This window comes from Lathyrus oleraceus, chromosome 5 (genome assembly GCF_024323335.1).
Source record: "Lathyrus oleraceus cultivar Zhongwan6 chromosome 5, CAAS_Psat_ZW6_1.0, whole genome shotgun sequence".
NCBI lineage: Eukaryota > Viridiplantae > Streptophyta > Magnoliopsida > Fabales > Fabaceae > Lathyrus > Lathyrus oleraceus.
In genome coordinates, this window is record NC_066583.1 from 373,388,675 (window position 1) to 373,411,635 (window position 22,961).

Sequence of the window (22,961 nt, forward strand, 5' to 3'; positions counted from 1 at the left end):
TTATTTTCTTCCCAAATTCAATTTTTCTTTCTTCTTACATTAAAATTGTTCAACACAATCTTACAACTAAAATAGGTTGATTCACTCGATCGATGTGATTGAATCTTATTCATCAAAATTGAAGTGGATGTATCATAGGTTTTGGTGAATTTCCAACATCTGGTAGCTAGACCACTAGCTGAGCGATTAATGGGAAGAAAAACATGATGGTGATGAATCATCTGAACGGGAATTTTCCAGCGAGTCTCCCAATTCTAAAGAATCATAATTACAAGAGTTAGTGCAAGCAAATATAGGTTGTCGTTTGTATCAAGATCTTTCGGATCTTGTGAAGGTGGGAGTGACACTACTTTCAGCAAACATGATGGATGAAGAAAAGGATGCACATAAAGAATTGAAGAAGAAATATTATAAAACTCTCTTTCTGATCCATCAATGCGTTGACACAGACAATTTCATAAAGGTTGGTGATATCGAATCTCCGAAAGAAGCATGGGAAATTCTGGAAAAATCGTTTGGAGGCACAGAAAAGGTGAAGGAATTGAGCTTATAAACTCACACAAGAATGTATGAATTGGTTCAGATGGAAGACAATGAAAGCATAACTGATTTTTTCACTAGGGTTGCAAAACAGGTGAATTAAATGAAGGTATGTCGAGAATTGTTGACATCAAGATCAATTGTTGCAAAGTTCGACCACGCGGTAAGAGCCATAAAAGATTTGAAAGATTTGTCAACATTAACAAAGTAAGAGCTTCAAGGGACGCTTGAATCTCATTAATAAAGGATGGCTGAAAGAGTTGCATGCAAGTCGAAAAGTGATGTGGCTTTAAAGGCGTAATCAACAAGTGAAAAGAAAGGTAAAGGGACGTGGCTCAACAACAAAGGTAGAAAAGGCTACAATAATTTGACTGGTCAACATAAACAAGAAGGAAGTTGGTCGAATTAGATAAAGCCCTTATACCAAAGTAACCAATAAGGTGGTGTTGCATGTATAGGAAGAGGTGGTGGTCGAAAACCTGACAAAAGTCACATTCAATGTTTTAATTGGCAGAAATATGGTCACTACTCAAGTGATTTTCCTAAAAAACAAAAGAATTAGGAAATTGATGCAAATTTTGCAAAGAACGAAGAAGAAGAGATATTGTTGATGGTCACATTAAGAGATGAAGAAAGATTCCATGACCAATGGTAATTGGACTCATAATTCTCATAACACATGATTGGTAGGAAAGATTGGTTTATCAACATGAAACCCTTAGTGAAAAACATGGTAAAATTTTAAAATTACAATAATCTAGCAGCTAAAGGTATTGGTAATGTTATGATTATGAGGAAAGATGGCAAAAGGTTGGTAATTTCCAATGTACTGTACATACCAGACATGAAAAACAATTTGCTCAACATAGGGCAGTTGGTCGAAAAAAAACTAAAAATGTCGATTGAAGACAAGATGATAAGAGTTCTCGACTTAGGTGGAAGGCTAATCTTAAAGGCACTCATGTCTCATAATAGAACCTTCAAGATTGAACTTAATATGATGGAGCACAAGTTCCTTGCAACTTTAGCTAGCAGGGATGAATGGATATGGCACTATAAATTTGGCCATCTCAATTTCAAAGACATCATAGATCCAAATGAAGTGTGCAGGAGAGGCAACATAGGAATAACTTCAGCAAGGATGCATGAAGAAAGTGTAAGGAAATACTTGAAGTCATATACTATGATGTGTGTGGACCTATCCAAATGGATTCGATTGAAGGTAACATATACTTTGTCACTTTAATTGATGATTTCAGTCGAAAACAGTGAACTTACTTGATCAAGAAGAAAAGTAAAGTGATTGAGTTATATGCCAAATTTAAATCTATAGTCGAAAGACAAAGTGGTCGAAAGCTCAAACTTCTGAGGACTGATGGTGGTGGAGAATATGTGTCGAAAGACTCCAACATGTTATGTGAGAAAGAATGGATTATGCATGAGGTGGTGCCACCCTACACTCCATAGAAGAATGGAATTGCATAAAGGAAGAATAAAACCATCATGAATATGGTGAGAAGTATGTTGAAAGGCAGACATCAATCCAAAGATTTACGGGGAGAAGTTATGTCGACAACAACATATATTTTGAAAGACGTCCCACAAAGAAGCTAGATGGAATAACGTCAGAAGAATGTTGGTCTGGTGTCAAGCCTAGCTTGAGTCATCTGAAAGTATTTGGATCAATAACACATATACATGTGTCAGATCATCTAAGAAGAAAAATTGATGACAAGTCGAGTCAGATGATCCTAATAGGATATCATTTGAATGGAGGTTACAAGTTGTTCAACCCAGTGAACAACCAAGTAGTGATCAACAGTGACATGATCGTAAATGAGCTTAAGGAATAGGATTTGACTGAAAATGTCAAGAAGGATTCAGTGAGAATTCTATGTGAAGAACCAACAAGTGAAGTCGAAAGAGAAGTTCGACAAGAAGAAGTCAGAGGTCAAGCAAGCACGAGCAGATCTCAAAGGATAAGACAAATGCTTGCAAGGTTGCAAGAATGTGTGATTACATCATATGATGTGGTCGATGATGAAGGTGATCTGGTACACTATGCTTTCTATGAAGATGCCGAACTGGTCAATGCATCGAAGCATTCAAAGTGGGTGAAAGCAATGAATGAGGAACTGGAGTCCATCGAAGTCAACAACACCTGGTCCCTTATCAAATTGCCTCAAGGCAAGAAGGAAATCGATGTGAAATGGGTATACAAGGTGAAGTTGAATGCTGAAGGTGAAGTAACTCGACAAAAGGCAAGACTTATGGCGGAAGTATTTCTTCAGAAGGAAGGAGTCGACTTCGATGAAGTTTTTGCACCTATTATTAGGATCGAAACAATCATGTTGGTTGTTGGTCTGGCAAACACAAAAAACTGGCATACATGTCAGATGGATGTGAAATGTTCATTCCTGAATGGCCCATTAGATGAAGAAGTTTTTGTTGCAAACCAATTGGGTTTGTGAAACATGGAAAAGAAAGTTGGGTATATAGGATGCATAAAGCACTGTATGGACTTAAGCAAGCTCCAAGATCTTGGAATAAGAAGATAAACAGTTTCCTAAGGTAGAAGAAATTTGTGAAATGCACTACTGAGCATGAGGTATATGTAATAAGAAGAATATGCCGATGACCTGTTGATAATAGGAAGTTGTAAGAAGGATATCGAAGACTTCAAACATGACCTAAGTGAGGAGTTTGAAATGCCAGACTTTGGAAATCTCTCATACTTCCTTGGTATTTAATTCTACAAGATTAGTAGAGGCTTGATGATGCACCAAAGAATATATGTAGGCGAAATGCTCAAGAGATTTGAGATGCAAGATTTCAACCCAACTTCGACTCTAGTTGTGCCCAGATTGCAACTGTCGAAAGACACATATGACAATTATGTTGATCTAACATTGTTGCTACGCGGGGTTTCATAGAAATATACTAAGACCAAGAGCTAGAGAATTCCTTTCTCAAATCAAAGATATGAAAGAAGGAAAAATCAGAAGAGTCACCACCAAATTTTACTTGATTTCCTCTAAGGGAGAGGATAGGGGGAAATAATCGATAAAACCCTAAAAAAGAAAAGGGTGCACACATGAATTGCAAATATGGATAAATAATCGGTCTTGCAACCGAGACTTGGGTTCGGAAGTCGGTCACACAAGGGCAAGATACTAGCACCCTTCACGTCCATGGTACTCCATGGGAACCATTTAGGTGGTCTGCGTATATGGGTATTTATCTGTTTATTCTTGTTTTAATTTCTAAAGAGTGTGAAATAATAGGACTCTGGGTTTTTTATTATTGCGCTCTCCAAGGATTGTGGCCCTTGTGCCTACTTATCACTCATCAGGTGATGAGGAATCAGAGCTCCGTAGTTCGGAGTAGAAAATGTTTGTGTGTTGGTTGATTTTGACTTTGAGAAAAAGGTTTTCGGAGTGGTGCCCTAAGGCACAAAAAATGAGATTTTATGGGTTGAATTTTTTTAACCTTAAATAAGGGTTTATGAAAAATGTTTGTGATTAGATTGCAATAAAGTCTATGGGCATATGTGAAAATTCTAGACAATAAGCCAAGTGTCTTGCGTCCAAAATAATCAGAGTAAAGGTAGGAAAGCTCAATTCCTACTCATTCTCCACCACTTAAGGCTCGTGGCGCACAATACTAATCGTAGCTTTAATGTATTTTGAATTTGATAATGAAAACACCGCTTGACGTTGAATCAAGGGTTTATTTATTTGATTATGAAATTAGGTAATGTAATGGATATACAAAGTAACCAAATAAGAAAGTAAAGGGTCTCATTGTAAGGTAGCCCAAAAGAAAGTCTTGTGTATGCAAAAGTACCTAAGCTAACAAAGGATAATGGTCTTACAAACATGTTTCCCGTAGTGCCATGATGCCATTATTACAACAAATATGTAAGCTACAAATGAAATCCAAAGTAGAAACCAGGTATCACAAAATATGGAAAGGTCCTCCAAGAAAAGGTCCTAAGATGATATCCTCTAAATCTAAGTTGATCACAAGTGGAATGAATCTTTTTGGTCTTATCATTTTATCATGTTTTTGTTGTTTTTAATTGTATGCTGACAATAAAGATAAATGACAATAATAAACATGCATGATGAGTTTATACAATGATGATGATGAGTACTTGAATGTAGATTACAATGTAATAACATAACAGGAAATAACAAAATAATAATGATAAAGTCACAATAACAATGGTTAGTGGTAATCAAAGTTAGTAAAGTTAAGTATAGTTAATGGTAAATAGTATGTATTAGTTAAACTCTTGAGGATTATCTATCCTTAGGTAAAAATATTCAAAATATGGCGCATTAAGGGATAACTTTCACTGATGCAAAGTATTGAAAATGATCAAATGATCAACTTACAATAGATTTGTAACAATTAAAGTTATGAAAACCCCAAGTCCATTTATCAATAGCTTGACAAAAGGAAGATCATATAATAGAAACAAGTTACTTGTAATAGTAAAGGTTAGATAAGTTATACAATGATCAATGTACAATAGAAACAAGTTACTGTAATAGTTGGAGGGTTAGTATAACAATAGAAACATAATGAATAAAATGGAACCACAAGTTAAGATATGTATACAAATAAAGCTTCATCTACATGTCAAATGATCCAAGTTTGGTTGATATAGAGGCAACCTATTTATGCCTCAAAGTATGACGAATGATCCATTGATCATTCATTGATAGTTTTGAAGCATAGAAGGTTCAAACATCCCTAATCAAACCATAATCATGACTTAATAGACTTCATTAGCTACTAATGTTTAAGACCTCGTAAGTGCATCAAAAAAAGTTCAAATAAAATGAAAAAAAGCATAATAAAATAGAAGAGGAAGAAATAATATGAGTTTATGTTGGAAATATTTTCAGCAAAATAAATATAAGTGGTAAAAAAAATCAAGTGAAAAAGGAAATAAATGGGTGGAAAATAATAAAAAGTAAAAGAAAAGAAACAAAATCAATGCAAAGGGGCGCGCTTGGGTTGAACCCCTGACCCTGAGGTCATGGGGACAACCCTTATCCACTTGGCCGAGCGCCTTGTGGTGTTCAGAAGTGCCTAAACAAAATAAAATAATAAAACAAATGATAAAATGAAACACGCGCGCAAGCTGGCCAATCAGAACATGACAACAGATAGTTTTAAATTCAAAAACATACGCAGTGTTATTCGTCTTCAACCTTAAGACATCAAAATAAAAACCTCAAAACATATGTTTTCATTGGATTTGAACATGGAATCGTCACCTATGAACATCAACGATGTGACCTCCACACTCATGAGCCACTGATTGGCTCTGAGTGTGGAGTATTTTCTAGAAGTTCAGAAGAACAAACTTGACCTAGAACAAAAATTAAATGCTTGATATTGGATAATCAACACTCAAATCATACGGTTAATGTTCAGTAGATGATTTCGAGTTGATTGGTAACTTATTTGAGTGAAGGGTGTGAGTGTAGCTACCTGTGAACTCCGATGAGTTGGTGCAACTCGGGTGAGGTGTTGGGAAAATGAGTTAAGGTTTAGAAAAACATTAGTGATGCTTATGGAAGGATTCTGGGTGGTTGGTTGGAGTTAGAATGCTTTGAAACTCATAAATCGTATCCCTGTTTTCAATGATGAAATTCGATTTTGCAGCAAGGTGATTATGGCTATTCAAGCTTGGTTCTGAAGTGGAATACCTTCCCCTATTTATAAGGAAGGTAATGGAGTGATTTAGAGGGAGAAAAGAGGTGGTTTGCTTAGAAAACACATGTGGTCCGAAGCATATTTGCAAATGGATTTTGGGGTACATGAAATGGAATTTCCTAACCTGGTCTACTTTACCAACCAAGTGGTTTTTGTCCTTAGCACCAAACAAGAACAACCAAAGGCATTGGAGTGGTCTGTTATGCATTTGGATTTTAGCAAATTTGGGGAAAATCTGAAAAATGCACATGGCTCGGGTTTCATGGTTTGTGAGCTTTCCACAGAAACGTTGACTTCCATTTTGGCCTTAGTATGTTGTATAACATGTTAGAAGTCAAAAGTAATCATATTGGGATGGTTTGGGGACTTCGAGAATCAAAATTCCAAAACTGACTGGTTGTGGTTTGACCTATGCATCATGACAATTTCTAATTTTTAAACTAAAGCCAAATGAAATTGGCTCGTGCATTTTGCATGAAATTTGTGCCAGATGTTCCTTTCCATGTACTTGATCAAATGAAAAAAGAATCAGGTCAAAAGGATTTGTGATTTGGAAATGGAAATGTGGTAAAGTGGTAGTCTTGGTCATGTTTCTAGGGCATGCTAGGCACATTGGACCAGCTTGGCCAATGCAAACTTTGAGGCCCTTTCTCACTGAATTAGTTCTTGGACCTTGAAACAAAGTTGAATAGGGATTCAATTAAGAAATTTTTCTCAAAGAAGATCTTGAAAAACTTGCAATATGAAAAAGTTATGGACGTTGAACCAAATCATAGGCCATTCTTGCCAAAATGTGACCAACCAACTTGACCTAGAAATGTCACTTTGTGATTTCTTGATTTTTAAGGCACAATGGTGAATGTTTGAAGCTCATATGATCATATCAAGATGTAAAATAAGGCTTGGATCTTTGAGGGGTGATTTTAGGTCATGTTCATAGGTGAATTCAATGCCTTGAAATTCCAAAAACCATAACTAAACCAATGACTTGTAACATTAATGAAATGGATATTTTATTGGTGAATTATGGTTGAAATTGACTTTAATTGATGGTGAATGAAATATGGTATGATAGGATGAACAAATTAATCAAGGCCAAGGATCAAAATATGCATCAACTAGGGTTTCTTGAGTCACAAGTTTCACCAATAATTATGGCCAGACAAATTAGGGTTTTGACATGTAAGGGATGTATAGAGGTGATTCAAAGGATTGGGGTATGAACACATTTTGTATTTTAGGGGTCCTAAATGATATGGTCAAGACTCAAGGCGAACCATGACTTGTACAAGCCAAAGAGGGTCAAGCATTAGGGATGAGGTCCTTGGGTGACCAGATGAATCTTCATGTGTCTTCAATGGGGACACACCATCCAACTAGGGCTTGGAGAGTAGGTGAGATGTCTTGAATGATCCTCCAAATTGGTCGGATTCTTGAGGATGGCGATTAGGGTCAAGGTGGATTAGGAACACCTCAACATGATCAGTGGGTCTTGAGGCTTCATAGATGAACCCCATGCCTTTGGTTTATGGAACATTATGGATCATTAGGTATAAATTCTTATGAGATGACATGTGTGGGATGTATGCTCATGAATTAGGGTTATGGAGGGTGATGTGGAGGTAGGCTAAATGTGAGGGTATGACAAACACAATACAAAAGACTCATTGGATCACTTCGATACCTTTATCACACAAGGTCTAAAACCTGACAAAAGTTACATTCGGTGTTTAAATTGTCATAATTATGGTCACTAATCAAGTGATTATCCTGAAAAACAAAAGAATCAGGAAATTAATACAAAGTTTGCAAAGCATGAAGAAGAAAATATGTTGTTGAGGGTCACAACAAGAGATGAAGAAATATTCCAAGACCAATGGTACTTGGACTCAGGATGCTCATCACACATGAATGGTAGGAAAGATTGGTTTATCAACATGCAACTCTCAATGAAGAACATATTAAAATTTTCAAATGACAATACTCTAGTCGTTGAAGGTATTGGTAATGTTCTTATTATGAGGAAAGATGGCAAAAGGTCAACAATTTCCAATGTACTGTACATACCAGGCATGAAAAATAATTTGCTCATCATAAGGCAGTTGGTCGAAAAGAAATATAATGTTTCGATTGAAGACAAGATGATGAGTTATCGACTTAGGTGGAAGGATAATCTTAAAGGCTCCCATGTCTCAAAATAGAACCTTCAAGATTGAACTTAATATGTTGGAGCACAAGTGTCTTGCAACTGCAGCTAGCAGGGATGAACGGATATGGCACTATAGACTTGGCCATCTTAATTACAAAGACATCAAAGATCTGAAAAGTAGAAATATAGTTTCAGGGTTACAAGAAATCGACATTCCAAATGAAGTGTGAGGAATGTGTGCAGGCGAAGCAACATGGGAACAACTTCAGCAAATATGCATGAAGCAAGTCGAAGGCAATCCTTCAAGTCATATACTTTGATGTATGTGGACCTATCCAGGTAAATTTGATTGGAGGTAACAAATACTTTGTCACTTTCGTTGATGATTTCATTCGAAAATTATGGACTTTCCTGATCAAGAAGAAAATTGAATTGATCGAGGTATTTGCCAAGTTTAAATTTATGGTCAAAAGATAAAGTGGTCAAAATCTCAAAATTCTAAGGACTGATGGTGATGAAGAATATGTGTCGAAAGACTTCGACATGTTATATGAGAAAGAAGGGATTATGCATGAGGTGGTGCCACGCTACACTCCACAACAGAAAGGAAGTACAGAACCATCATGAATATTGTAGCGGTAAATTAATGACCATTAAGATATGGATAAACTTAACGTCAATAAAACCAGAGTCGCCACCGTGCTTTTATTGTTTCCAAAGGAAAAGGGAAAAGTACGAACAAAACCCAAAGATAAGAAGTTTTCAAATCAAAACTAATAAAATTCTAGAGATTACAGGTATGGGGGTTGGTTACACAGAGAGAAGGTGTTAGCACCCAAAGTGTCCTAGGTACTCTTAGGGAGCCCTTTTTTTATGTGTATATGTGTTTTTGGTATAAAATGATGTTTGCAATAAATAGAGTTTGGGGATGATAAAAGAATTCATTACTTATATTTTTGTGTTTGACAAGACCTTCGGAGTTATCCCTACGTACCAACATAAAATGAGAGATCAAAACCTCGTAGTTCGTGGTATCAATTTCAAAGTGAGTGAATTGCTTTTAACAAAAATTTAACTTTAAAAGAGGCACAAAAGTCCTAAGAGAGTTTGAATGAGTGTTAGTTCTTTTTGTCTTTTGAAATTTTAAGTCAATATGGTTAAGTTAATTTACAAGTTTGATTAAGAAAAAGAGTGCAAAAATGCAATGGCATAAGGCCAAAGTTTCTAGGTTGCAATAAAGTCTAAGTTTAAAACTCACAAGCAAAGAAGGGTTTGAAAAGGGGAAGAGATTTGAAATTTAAGAGGTGGAAGGAGATTAAGAGACTAATCCTAAGCAAAAATTTCAAAGTTAAGAGTTGAAAAGATCTGACCAATTGGATGCATTCCAATAGACAAGAATGTCATATAGAAACCCATTTTTCCTTTGGACTTTAAATCAAGCAGTATCAATAAGCAAGCAAGATGAAGAACAAGGCATCAAATAAAGATATCCACATCCAAGCTAGCAACTTCATAGTCTTCTTCATAATCTTCCCCATGTATCAGATGACATACTCCTTGAATGGCTTAGAATAAGGCATTAGACACAGGTTCAAAGTAACATTTGCATCAAGACCATGCAGATGAACTCAAGTGGATCTTAAGACTTGCATCAGATGAGAATTCAAATCACAAGAACTTGGTTTCAGAAATGTTGGCATTGTCCAAGTCCTTTTGCATAGGGAATTTTGCCTAACTCTAAGTCCAAAGCTCAAATCAAATCCATCAGTCCACACAAACATTTTTTAGGGGTTTTTGTCGTTTATAAAGTATTTTAAGGTCCTAAGACCACAAACAAAAACAAGGTACACAAACAAATATATATACAATCACAATATATGGCTCAAGTGAGCAAAGTAAAAATGGCATAAACATAAACAAGTTAAATGGTGTCATTGCCGGGATTTTAGGATAACGAAATCGGGACTAAAGAGATGCCAAAGAGAGGAAAAATCAGAAAAGTCGCCACCGAATTTTATTTAGTTTACCGCCATCAGAAAGGATAGGGGAAATAGTCGATAAAACCCTCGGAAAAGAGACGAACACGAGAAGCGCTAAAAGAGAATAAGGAATCGATCTTGCAACCGAGATTTGGGTTCGGAAGTCGGTTACGCAAGGGGAATGTATTAGCACCCCTTACGTCCATGGTACCCCATGGGAACCATTTGGGTTGTTTTACATATATGGGATTTATCTATCATTGTTTTATTTTCAAAAGAATGTGTGTGAAAGAGGGAGTGTTTTATTATTATAGTGCTCGCCAAGGATTGGGGTCCTTGTGCCTACGTATCACTCATTCGGGGATGAGGAATCAGAGCTCCGTAGTTTGGAGTAGAAAATATTTGTGTGTTGGTTGATTTTACCTTTTAGAAAAGGGTTTTCGGGGTGATGGCCTAAGGCACAAAAATGAGTTTGATGAGTTGTATTGTTTTTACCTTGAATAAGGGTTTTATGAAAGAATGTTTGTGATTATATTATACTAAAGTCTATGGATGGAGGTGATTATTCTAGACAACAAGTCAAGCGTCTTGCATCCAAAATAATCAGAGTAAGGGTAGGAATGCTCCATTCTTACTCATTCTCTGCCACTTAAGGCTTATGGCACACAATAATAATCGTAATTAAAAAATGTTTTGAATTTGACTATGAAAATGCCACTTGACATTGAATCAAGGGTTTATTTTATTTGATTATGAAATTTGGCTTATGCAACATGAATGCAAAGTAACCAACAAGAAATTAAAGGGTCTCATTGTAAGGTAGTCGAAGAGAAAGCCTTTTGTGTGTGCAAAAGTGACCTAAGCTAAGCAAAGGATAATGGTCTTACAAACATGTCCCCCTAAGGTGGTGCCATGATGCCATTCTTACAACATGCATGTAAGTTACGGACGAAAATCCAAGTGTTTACAAAGTATCACAAAGAATAATGAAAAGACCTCCAAGCAAAGGTCCTAAGATGAAATCCTCTAAGTCCAAGTTGATTAAGAGTGGAGTGAATATTTTTGGTCTTATCATTTTATCATGTTTTTGTTGTTTTTAATGTATGATGATAATAAAATAAATAACAAGTAAATAAACATACATGGCGAGTTTGTACAATGATGATGAAAATGAGTACTTGAATGTAAATTACAAGGTAATGACATAAAAGTAAATCACAAGATAAAGAATGACAATGTTACAATAATAATGGTTAGTGATGAACAAAGTTAGTGAAGTAAAATTAGTGGTTAGTAATATGTACAAAATGAACACTTTTTAGGACTATTCATAGCTCAAAAAGACTTAAAATATGACACATTAAGGGATAGCTTATCATTGATGCAAAGTATTGAAGATGATTAAAAAATCAACTAACAATAGATTTGTAACAAATAAAGTTATACAACCCTAAGTCTATCTATTAATATTTTTTAAAAAAGAATATGATTTGGTCTCTTCCTTTTATTTTTACTCCTCTTTTATTTAGCAAGATAATAAAGTAGTAAATAAATTAGGATAATGTAAATGATATAGTTAGATAACAATAAACATAAACATAAAATACTTTAAATAAAATGAACAATTGCAAGAAAATAAAGTGCAATAATATAAATGTTAGAAGTTAGTAGTTAGTGAACATAGACATAAAGTAAATGAAATAAAATGAACTATAAAATAAATTGCAAGGAATTAAAAAGAAATAATATAAATGTTAGGAGTTAGTAGTTAGTAGTTATTATGATCCCAGGCACGAAACCCTTCCATTTGAGAGGATAAACCTGAGAATTTTCATTATAAATTGAGTTCGAATCTCACTGTTTTGAGATTCAAAACTCCAGGGATCTAAGACCGTTTGTGCATTCTAATCTACTTCTGCAAGCATCCTGAGCAAGATCAAGCACGAGCCAAAGAAAGAACACTTGAATCCAGACTTGCATTGAAGGTATTTTCCAGAAAATTTCATCTCTTTGATTCCTACTCAATTCTGCATAATTCTCTTGGATCCTTGGTTGTCTGAAGTCCTACCAATGTAGGCAACAAGATTAAGTTGCTTTGAGGTCAAATCGAAGTAACTCAGATCATGCACCTCATATTTCAACTCCTTGTATCTCTCAATATACTTGGAGTTAGGATGAATTGAGGCCAGATTCATGCTCAGTGCCATTTTTACTTTAAAATCATGTCCTCCTTTTTTATTTTAGTGATGGTTATGATTGGACCAGTCCGACGAGGCTCACCTAAGAAGGAGACCAGAGATTTTCTCCGGTGGTGAGTTGGCAAGGTCCAAAGCCACATGATCTGTTTGATTTGTTTTAATCACGAGCGTTGTTTTAATTGATTTTGTGAATATTTTGAATTGTTTAAAAATACTTTTAAGTTTCCAAAAATTCTGAAAAATTTTCTCCAAGGTCCTTTGACCTTGTTTGACCTATGATAAATCTCATGGCCATTTCTTGGGTGTTTTGATGAGGTTTTAGGAAATTGACCAACCATAATTTAATTTAATGCATATTTTAATTGTTTTTTAATTGATTAAATTCCAAATAAATTGTGTTGAGCTTCTATTATTGACTTGTTGAGTTTGACTTGTGTTGTTGGGCCTTGGTCAACGCTGATTTGACTTTGTTAAGTTAAGATCATTGGATTTAGGAGATTGATGAAATGTACATTTCATCTCCCAAAATGAATGAATGATCTTAATTTGGTAAAAGTCCTCCTTTGACCAATTTGTGTCGATTCCACTCCCTATCCCTCTTCATCTCATTCCTCTTCTTTATTCATTCATGTCATGGACCTATGATATCTCTATATCCTAAGGCTAATTGATTGCAAAATCAACATGAGTATGGATGAGATTAGGTTCACTAGTTTGCATATTCTTTTTGTGTGTGGTATGTTTTATGAGCTTAGTCTATTATACTATGTCTCTGACATATATTAACACCAAAATTCTATTGGCCGACCTCAAATAATTGTGACTTTTACATAAGTCCAATTACGATTGCTTAACTTAGCGCTAAATTTGGGACACAAAAGGCATAGCATTCTAGTAAGTTAGATTATGAGTCTCCCCTCTTTCATGATATTGTGTTGAAACTTGGCCTTTTTTCCTTCCTTTGGAAGATGTCTTGGTTCAAGGATCCATGCTTGTGAATAGTGGGTTGAGTGTTCTCCAAAGAATGACTTAAACAATACAAAAGCAAAAGCAATACTAACTTATAATCAACTAACCATTAACATTTAATTTCAAGCCATTTACTTTTATGCACTTTAGTTTCAAGCCTTTATTCATTTGCCATTATTCGTACCATTTAATTTGTTTACTTTAATGTCATTTTCACTTTGCTCACTTGAGCCATACTTGGTGAATATATTGTGTTTGTATATACTTGTTTGTATTTGTGGTCTTTTGACCTTAATCTACATAATAAGAACAAAAACCCTAAAAAAAAATTGTATGGACTGTTGGATTTGATTTAAGACATTGGACTTGGAATTAGGCAACACTCCCTATGCAAATGACTTGGCCAAAACCAACATTCATGCAACCAAGTGCTTGTAAAGTGAACATTCATCTGATACAATATTGAAGATCCCTTTGAGTTCATCTGCAACATGATCATATTGAACCTCTTATTTTGAACTTATGTCTAATGCCTACTTTTGAAGTCATCTGATGCATGGGAAATTTTGAAGAAGATCATGGAGTTGCTAAGCTTGGATGTGGATATCTTTATTTTATGTCTTTCTCTTCATCTTGATATTTGTGTATTGATATTGCTTGATTCTAAAGTCCAAGGGAAATTTGGGTTTCTATATGACATTCTTGTCTATTGGATTGCAGCCCATTGGTCTGATCTTTTCAACTGTTAACTTTTAAATTTATGATTAGGATTAGTCTCTTCATCTCCTTCCCATTTCTTTAATTTCAAAATCTCTCCCTCCTTTAAAAAAAATCTCTTTTGCTTGTGTTTTTCCAAACTTTGACCATATTGCAAATTAGAAACTTTGACCCTATGCCATTGCATTTTCAAACTCTTTTTCTTAAATAAACTTGTATATAAATCTAATCATATTGACTTAAAATTTCAAAAGCCAAAAAGAACTAACACTCATTCAAACCTTTTTAGGCCTTTTGTGCCTCTTTAAAACTTAAATTTTTGTTAAAAGCAACTCATTCACTTTGAAATTGATACCACGAACTACGAGGTTTTGATCCCTCATTTTATGTTGGTACGTAGGCACAAGTCCGAAGGTCTTGTCAAACACAAAAAATATAATTAATGAATTCTTTTCTCATCCCTCTGCTCTATTTATTGTAGACATCATTTTTGTACAAAAACACATACGCACACAAGAAAGGGCTCCCTAGGAGTACCTAGGACACTTTGGATGCTAACACCTTCCCTCTGTGTAACCAACCCCTTACCTGTAATCTTTGACATTTTATTAGTTTTAATTTGAAAACTTCTTATTTTTGGGTTATGTTCGTACTTTTCCCTTTCCCCTTGGAAACAATAAAAGCACGGCGACGACTCTGGTTTAATTGACGTCTAACTTATCCATAGCTTGATGGTCATGAATTTATTGCTACATACACTTGAAAGTAAATCTTGTTGTAAACGGAAAATGTGTGCCTTGAGGAGTAATAATCACTGTCCCAATTCCATTACCATACTGATTAACAGCTCCATCAAATACCATGCCCCGACGGGAACCAGGTTCTTGCCCTTCTTCAAGCAATGGTTCATCACAATCTTTCATATTCAAGTACAAGATCTCTTCATCAGGAAAATCATATTGTACTGACTGATAGTCTTCAATAGGTTGGTGAGCAAAATGGTCAGCCAAAACACTATCCTTGATTTCTTTTTGAGATCGGTATTCAATATCATACTCTGACAACAACATCTGCCAACGGGCAATCCTCCTAGTTAAAGTAGGCTTCTAAAAAATGTTCTTGATTGGATCCATTTTGGATATCAACCAAGTGGTATAATTCAACATATACTGACGTAGATGCTTAGCAGCTCAAGCCAATGCGCAACAAGTATTTTTCAGCATATAATACCGAGTCTCACAGTCGGTGAATTTATTACTGAGGTAGTAAATACCATATTCTTTGTTTCCAGTTTCGTCTTGCTGACCTAGAACACAACCCATAATTTCTTCAAGCACAGTCAAATACATGATCAACAGTCTTCCTTCAACGAATGGAGACAGAATCGGAGGCTCAACCAGATATTCTTTGATATTGTCAAAAGTTTTCTGGCAATCCTCGGTCCAATCACAAGTCTGATCTTTCTGAAGAAGCTTGAATATAGACGCGCATGTGGAATTCATATGTGATATGAGTCTTCAGATATAATTCAAGCGGCCGAGAAAACCTCTGACTTGCTTCTCAATTTTGGGCGCATGCATCTCTTGTATTGCTTTGACCTTGGCATGACCAACTTCAATACCCTTCTCGCTGACAATAAATCCCAAAAACTTACCAGAACGAACACCAAATGTACACTTATTAGGATTCAAGCGGAGTTTGTACTTCCTCAAACGCTGGAATAGCTTCAACAAATGCTCAACATGTTCTTCTTCATCACTTGATTTAGAAATCATATCATCAACATAAACTTCGATCTCTTTATGTATCATATCATGAAAAATAGTAGTCATAGATCTCTGGTATGTTGCACCAACATTCTTTAAACCAAAAGGCATCACTCTATAACAGAATGTTCTCGAAGGTGTAATGAATATGGTCTTCTCCATATCTTTGGGTGCCATCTTGATCTGATTATAACCGGAAAATCCGTCCATAAACGAAAAGACTTTGAATTTAGTTGTATTGTCTACCAACATATCAATGTGTGGTAGAGGGAAATCATCTTTCGAACTAGCTTTGTTCAAATCTTTATAATCAACACACATATCGACTTTTCCATCTTTCTTCGGAACAAGCACAATATTGGCCACCCACTGCGGATACTCAGCAGTAACAAGGAAACCGACATCAATCTCCTTTTTCCCTTCTTCTTTGATCTTCACTTCCATATCAGGATGAGTTCTTCTCAACTTCTGCTTGACTGGCGGGCATTCTGGCTTCAATTGCAATCTATGTTCCACAATCTCAGAATCCAAACCAGGCATATCTTGATAGGACCAAGCAAACACATTCGAATACTCTCAAAGAAGATCAATCAACCCCTTATTAACCTATAGACACAGTTGAGACCCAATCTTGACTTCCTTCACATCATCTTTGTAATTCATCAATATGTGCAGCGCTAGGTTGTGATTTCTGCCTTCCTCGGGAAGTTCTTCATCACAGAAACTCAAGTTGTTACAGGAAGTAATGTTAGCCACAATGTGGTCAAATTGATCCACAGTCATATCATGCTCCACATAGACTTGCTCCAACACTCTTTTTAGTGCTTCTCTGTGCGCTTCCGAATTTATTAGCAGAGACAACACTGAAATCTTTGAAGGAGTTTGGAGCAGCTACTCCACCATATTGAAATCACTTTTCTTTATCAATCTTTGTACCTCATCATCATCACTAGGCTTCAAATTGCTGGATTCACCTAACTGACACTTTGGAGCACTAACCAGATTCACTGCGGGTACATAAACCTTCTTACAAACAGACATATCCTCTATCACCTCTTTTGGAAAGACATGTCCAAAAACACGACCGCTACGGGTCACCTTCGCTATATCGGCAATCTTCACAACATAATTGGTTGTAGAGAACATAACCTCTTGACCATTCCCCAACATAGTAGCATTATACTAGTACGGAACAACTCTATCAGATGCATACGGGACGGGGCCCGCTAACTGTATTACTAACGGTGATACCGATCTATTGATGTTGTTACTGTTGCTACTATCAAACTGAATCACTACCCGCTTAGGGGTCTTAAACACTGGAGTAGTAAAAGTCATATCATTTATATCCCTCGACTGTTGAATCTGGATTACATTCTCATCCATCAACTTCTGGATATCTCTCTTGACGATTGAACACCCACGAGGGTTTACACTGCTAATCGCACAACCGTCATGGTCATGCTCATAATCACTGATGGTATACAGGGTCTTATGCATTTCTACCAAGGACCGACGAATACGTTGCACATCAAACATTCGGAAACTTCCTGGACAACCATCTACCATATTAACAGAGGAATTACCATGAGCAGGCAACGAGTTAGCTTTCACATTCGGCGCATGGTCCTCAAAGGACACCATCCCAATTTTTACTAGCTTTTGGACCTCATACTTCAAAGGGTAGCGGTTTTCAATATCATGGTCGGGAGCTCCTTGATGAAAGACACAACGGAGTTCTGGCTTATACCACCATGGAAGTGGTTCTGGAATTTGTGGCGGATTTCTTGGTTGGAGTAGGTTCTTAGGAACCAAAGACGGGTAGATTTCGGCGTATGACACGGGAATAGGGTCGAAAGAGACTTTCTTCCTCTCGAAATTTTGTTGTTGCTGATTATTGGTGTTGTTGTTGTAGTTGTTTGTTCTTTGTTGTGGTTATTGTTGACGTTGTTGTTGAACTGGTGTTGATTGATTATTTGAAAATACTGGAATAACGTATGAAACTTGATGATGATGTTGACGTGGTTGCGGATTTCTTTTGACATGAGGCCTCCTTTTCCTCCCCATAGATACTGCATTGATTTCACCTCCCTTCTTTCTGGAGAAACTGCTCCCATACTTCTTGCTTGATGATACCTCTTCCTTAGACAAACGTCCCTCACTGACACCTTCTTCTAACCTCATCCCCATGTTTACTATTTTGGTAAAATCACTAGGGGCACTAGCAATCATGCGTTCGTAATAAAACAAACTCAGGGTCTTAAGGAAAATCTTGGTCATCTTTTTCTCTTCCAACGGAGGATTGATCTAAGCAGCAAGCTCTCTCCACCTCTGAGCATACTCTTTGAGTGTCTCTTTATCCTTCTGAGACATAGACCTCAGATGGTCTATATCAAGCGCCATGTCCACATTGTACTTGTACTACTTCACAAAAGCTTCACCCAAATTATTGAATGTGCGAATACTTACACTATCTAGCCCCATGTACCACCTCAGAGCGGCACCAGTCAGACTGTCTTGGAAATAGTGAATCAATAACTGATCATTATCAGTTTGAATTGACATTTTCCTAGCATACATGACGAGATGGCTAAGTGGACAGGTATTTCCCTTATACTTTTCAAAGTCAGGGACATTGAACTTCATCAGGATCTTGACATTGGGAACCAAACAGAGTTCAGCGACACTCTTACCTAACAAGTCCTTACGTCTCAGAGTCTTCAATTCCTTTCGCAGCTCAATGAACTGATCCTTCATCTCTTCCATCTTCTCATAAACATCAGGGCCCTCAGATGGATCAGAATGGTAGATGGTGTCCTCGATATGAGGCAGAGTGTGAACAACTAGAGGAGGAATAGATATGACCGGGCTAGATGCCAACATAGAAGCAAAGGTAGGTGCAAACCCTTCAGGCATAATGTTCGGTGGAATTCCCCACGGGAAACTGACATGTATAGTCGTAGCAAACTGAGTGGCATACACAGTTGAGGTAGCAACCTCTGAAATGACAGTCCTTTGAGGATGAGGAGTTGCAGGCATTGGAGAAGACTAAATCTGAGCAGCTAGAACAGACTCCATCATGGCAGTCAAACGAGCAATCTCGTCCTTCAACTCTCTATTCTCTTGTTCCAAATGTTCCATGATTCTCGATTGATTGGCGCGAGTGTTGTATCGGTGAGTCAGCTTGGCTGAAGCACAGAAGAATAACCAATAAGACATCTGGCAGAAGAAAACCTGTTATGCAAATGATGCATGAAATGCAATGTTTTGATTGTCTTTATTTTCAAGGAACATGCTATTTTATTTGCAAATATAGATAATAACAGTAAAAATTTGATTGACCATAAAAATCTCTTTTATTCATATAATTTTTGAAGGATTACACTGACTATAATTTCAGAAACCAAAATACAAGTACAAGAGAACAGGAAACTAATCATCCTAAGGATCCCCTAAAAAAAGTGTCAGACGATCTGACTGCAGACGCGTACTTCCTTCGGATGCGTCGAATCTCGGACTCAAAAGAAGTCTTCATCTGAGCCTTCTCAAGGACAAGCTGATCAACAATCTTCTTCCAAGAACCGGAAGGCTGAGGCATACTATAGGAAGATAGACCCTATGGCTCTCTCTGTCTCTTCACTGCTTGGTCTTCAAGAAGTTCAATATGTGCATCTTTGTCCTTAGACTCAAGCTGCAACTCCTCATGCTTTCAGCTCAAAGCATGGAACCGCTCTTCCAACATATCCTTCTCTTTCTTCATCTTGGCGAGTGCGTCTTCCAACTCCTCTATATATTGGTTAGGGAGAGTTAATGGATCAACCATAACCATAGACATAGGTCTCTCACAAGCATATGACATCTTCAACTCCAAAGCTCTTTTCTTCACCCAAAGAGTGTAAGCTTCCAAAGCTACACAGTTGCACGGACCAAGCTCGGATGTTCTTTAAATATGCACATTATGCCAAGCATGTACCATCTTTTGTTTCAAATTTTGTGGATATTTACCCTCTTGATAGAAAAGACCTTATAACTGAGTGTTATTAGGTTTGTCTCTCAAGGGGAACCCAAGTTGGCGACGGGCCAAACCATGGTTGTAGTTGATTCCTCCTTGTGTACCAATGAGAGGAAGATTATATAATTCACCACAACTATCAATAATATCCAAGCTACTCAATGCAGAATCATACCAAACTATGTCATCATTAATGAGAGACATGAGTCTTTGAGACCACCGTAGACATTGCTTGTTCTCCATAAAAGCAGGCGTTTGAGGCAAGTGCGAAATAAACCACATGTACAGAAGAGGAACACAACACACAATAGTTCCACCACCTTTAGAATTTCTCAAATGCAAAAAGAAGTACATATCACCCAACAAAGTAGGCACAATGTTCCCAATCAAGAAGATTCTAATGGTGTTAACATCAACAAAACCGTCAATGTTAGGGAACAAAGCCAAACCATACATGAGCAACACAAAGATAACTTCAAAAGCATCCACACTTCTGGCTTGAGCAAAAGCAATAGCTTTCCCAATAAGGAACTCAGAAGTCAACCCAAATATTCCTCCTTTCTTCACCCAATGAGCCTCAATCTGAGACTTTTTCAGATGAAGAGCTTCAGCTATAATATGAGATATGGGAATCTCATCCAATCCACTAAAAGGCACATTGTCAGAAATAGGTATTCCCAAGAGATGGGCATACTCCTCCAACATAGGCACAAGCTGATAATCGGGAAAACTGAAGCAACGGTAAAGAGGGTCATAGAACTGAACCAACACACTCAAGAGTCCTTCCACCATATCAGCATACAATACAGGCAAAAGCTTCCCATGAAGTTGCTTGAAGTCCAAGGGATCTAATAGAAAAGATGATAGCTTCCTTAGCTCTTTCAAACCGAGACATCTGAAACTGTACTTCTTAGTGTTCCTTTGTCCACAATCCATGGCTTGAATATATTTGCAAATAAAGCCTCAGTTCCTTGAAGTTATTTTTCGTGTGATGAATGTCATGATGCGCATGTATGCATGAATGCAACAATCACAAATAAGGGATCACACACATGGTAAATAAATAAAGGTCAAGGGATGCATCAAGTCATTGTCAAGATCAATCAACCATTTTGGTGGATTATGGTTTTCACCTTATCAACACCCAAGTTCCATTGATATTGACAAGACTTGATTGAATCAACCAAGAATCAAGGGTTTCTTGTGAGTCACGAGCATGGAGTCGGGTTAAGAACCATCCCAAAGGAGTGTACTAAGGATAAAACCTATAGATCATGTTCTAAAAAGTTCCCAGAGTCTTAATTCCATCTATCGGATATTATAGGTTTGGATTACTGAATCATCACCCATAATATTCTCAAGAGAAACTCGTATGAGTGTAGTATCACGTAACAACTGTTATCAAGTATACACTTGAACAGTCTCCGCACTGCGTCCTAAAATAGGCCATGTTGGGTTAAATGATCTATGGTCCTCAGCTTCTCGGACCTTAAGTCAGAGAAAATAATTCCTAACCACAAATAACTTGTGTGACATCAATAGCTCCAAAAGGGACTCCACTGAGTAGATGGGTCTCAAGCCAACTTGTTAAGGACTACTCCACACAAGTCGAACATGACTATACCATCCTCCTATCTTAATTGCACTCAAGTTCGGGTTAGAACTTGTCTCACCACTCAGAGATCACCAATCACAACAAGCAGATTATATCACACAAAACAAATATACGAACATCAAATATACAATTATATACACAATAAAAGGGTAGGCTAAACCCACTGAGGACTACTCCACAACAGAGTTGCCACTTAATTTCTGTAGCGGTAAATTCATGACCATTAAGCTATGGATAAACTTAACGTCAATAAAACCAGAGTCGTCGCCGCGCTTTTATTGTTTCCAAAGGAAAAGGGAAAAGTAAGAACAAAACCCAAAGATAAGAAGTTTTCAAATCAAAACTAATAAAATACCAGAGATTACAGGTAAGGGGGTTGGTTACACAGAGGTAAGGTGTTAGCACCCAAAGTGTCCTAGTTACTCCTAGGGAGCCCTTTCTTGTGTGCATATGTGTTTTTGGTATAAAATAATGTTTGCAATAAATAGAGTGTGGGGATGAGAAAAGAATTCATTAATTATATTTTTGTGTTTGACAAGACCTTCAGACTTGTGCCTACGTACCAAGATAAAATGAGGGATCAAAACCTCGTAGTTCGTGGTATCAATTTCAAAGTGAGTGAATTGCTTTTAACAAAAATTTAAGTTTAAAAGAGGCACAAAAGGCCTAAGAGAGTTTGAATGAGTGTTAGTTATTTTTGTCTTTTGAAATTTTAAGTTAATATGGTTAAGTTCATTTACAAGTTTGATTAAGATAAAGAGTTCAAAAATGCAATGGCATAAGGCCAAAGTTTCTAGTTTGCAATAAATTCTAAGTTTAGAAATCACAAGCAAAGAAGGTTTTGAAAAGGGGAAGAGATTTGAAATTTAAGAAGTGGGAGGAGATTAAGAGACTAATCCTAAGCAAAAATTTAAAAGTTAAGAGTTGAAAAGTATGACCAATGGGATGCAATCCAATAGACAAGAATGTCATATAGAAACCCACTTTTCCTTTTGGAATTTAAATCAAGCAATATCAATAAGCAAGCAAGATGAGGAACAAGGAATCAAATAAAGATAACCACATCCAAGCTAGCAACTTCATAGTAATATTTGCGTCAAGACCATATAGCAGATGAACTCAAGTGGATCTCAACACTTGCATCAGATGAGAATTCAAATCATAAGAACTTGGTTTCAGAAATGTTAGCATTGGCCAAGTCCTTTTGCATAGGGAATGTTGCCTAATTCTAAGTCCAAAGCTCATATCAAATCCAACAGTCCACACAAACATTTTTTAGGGGT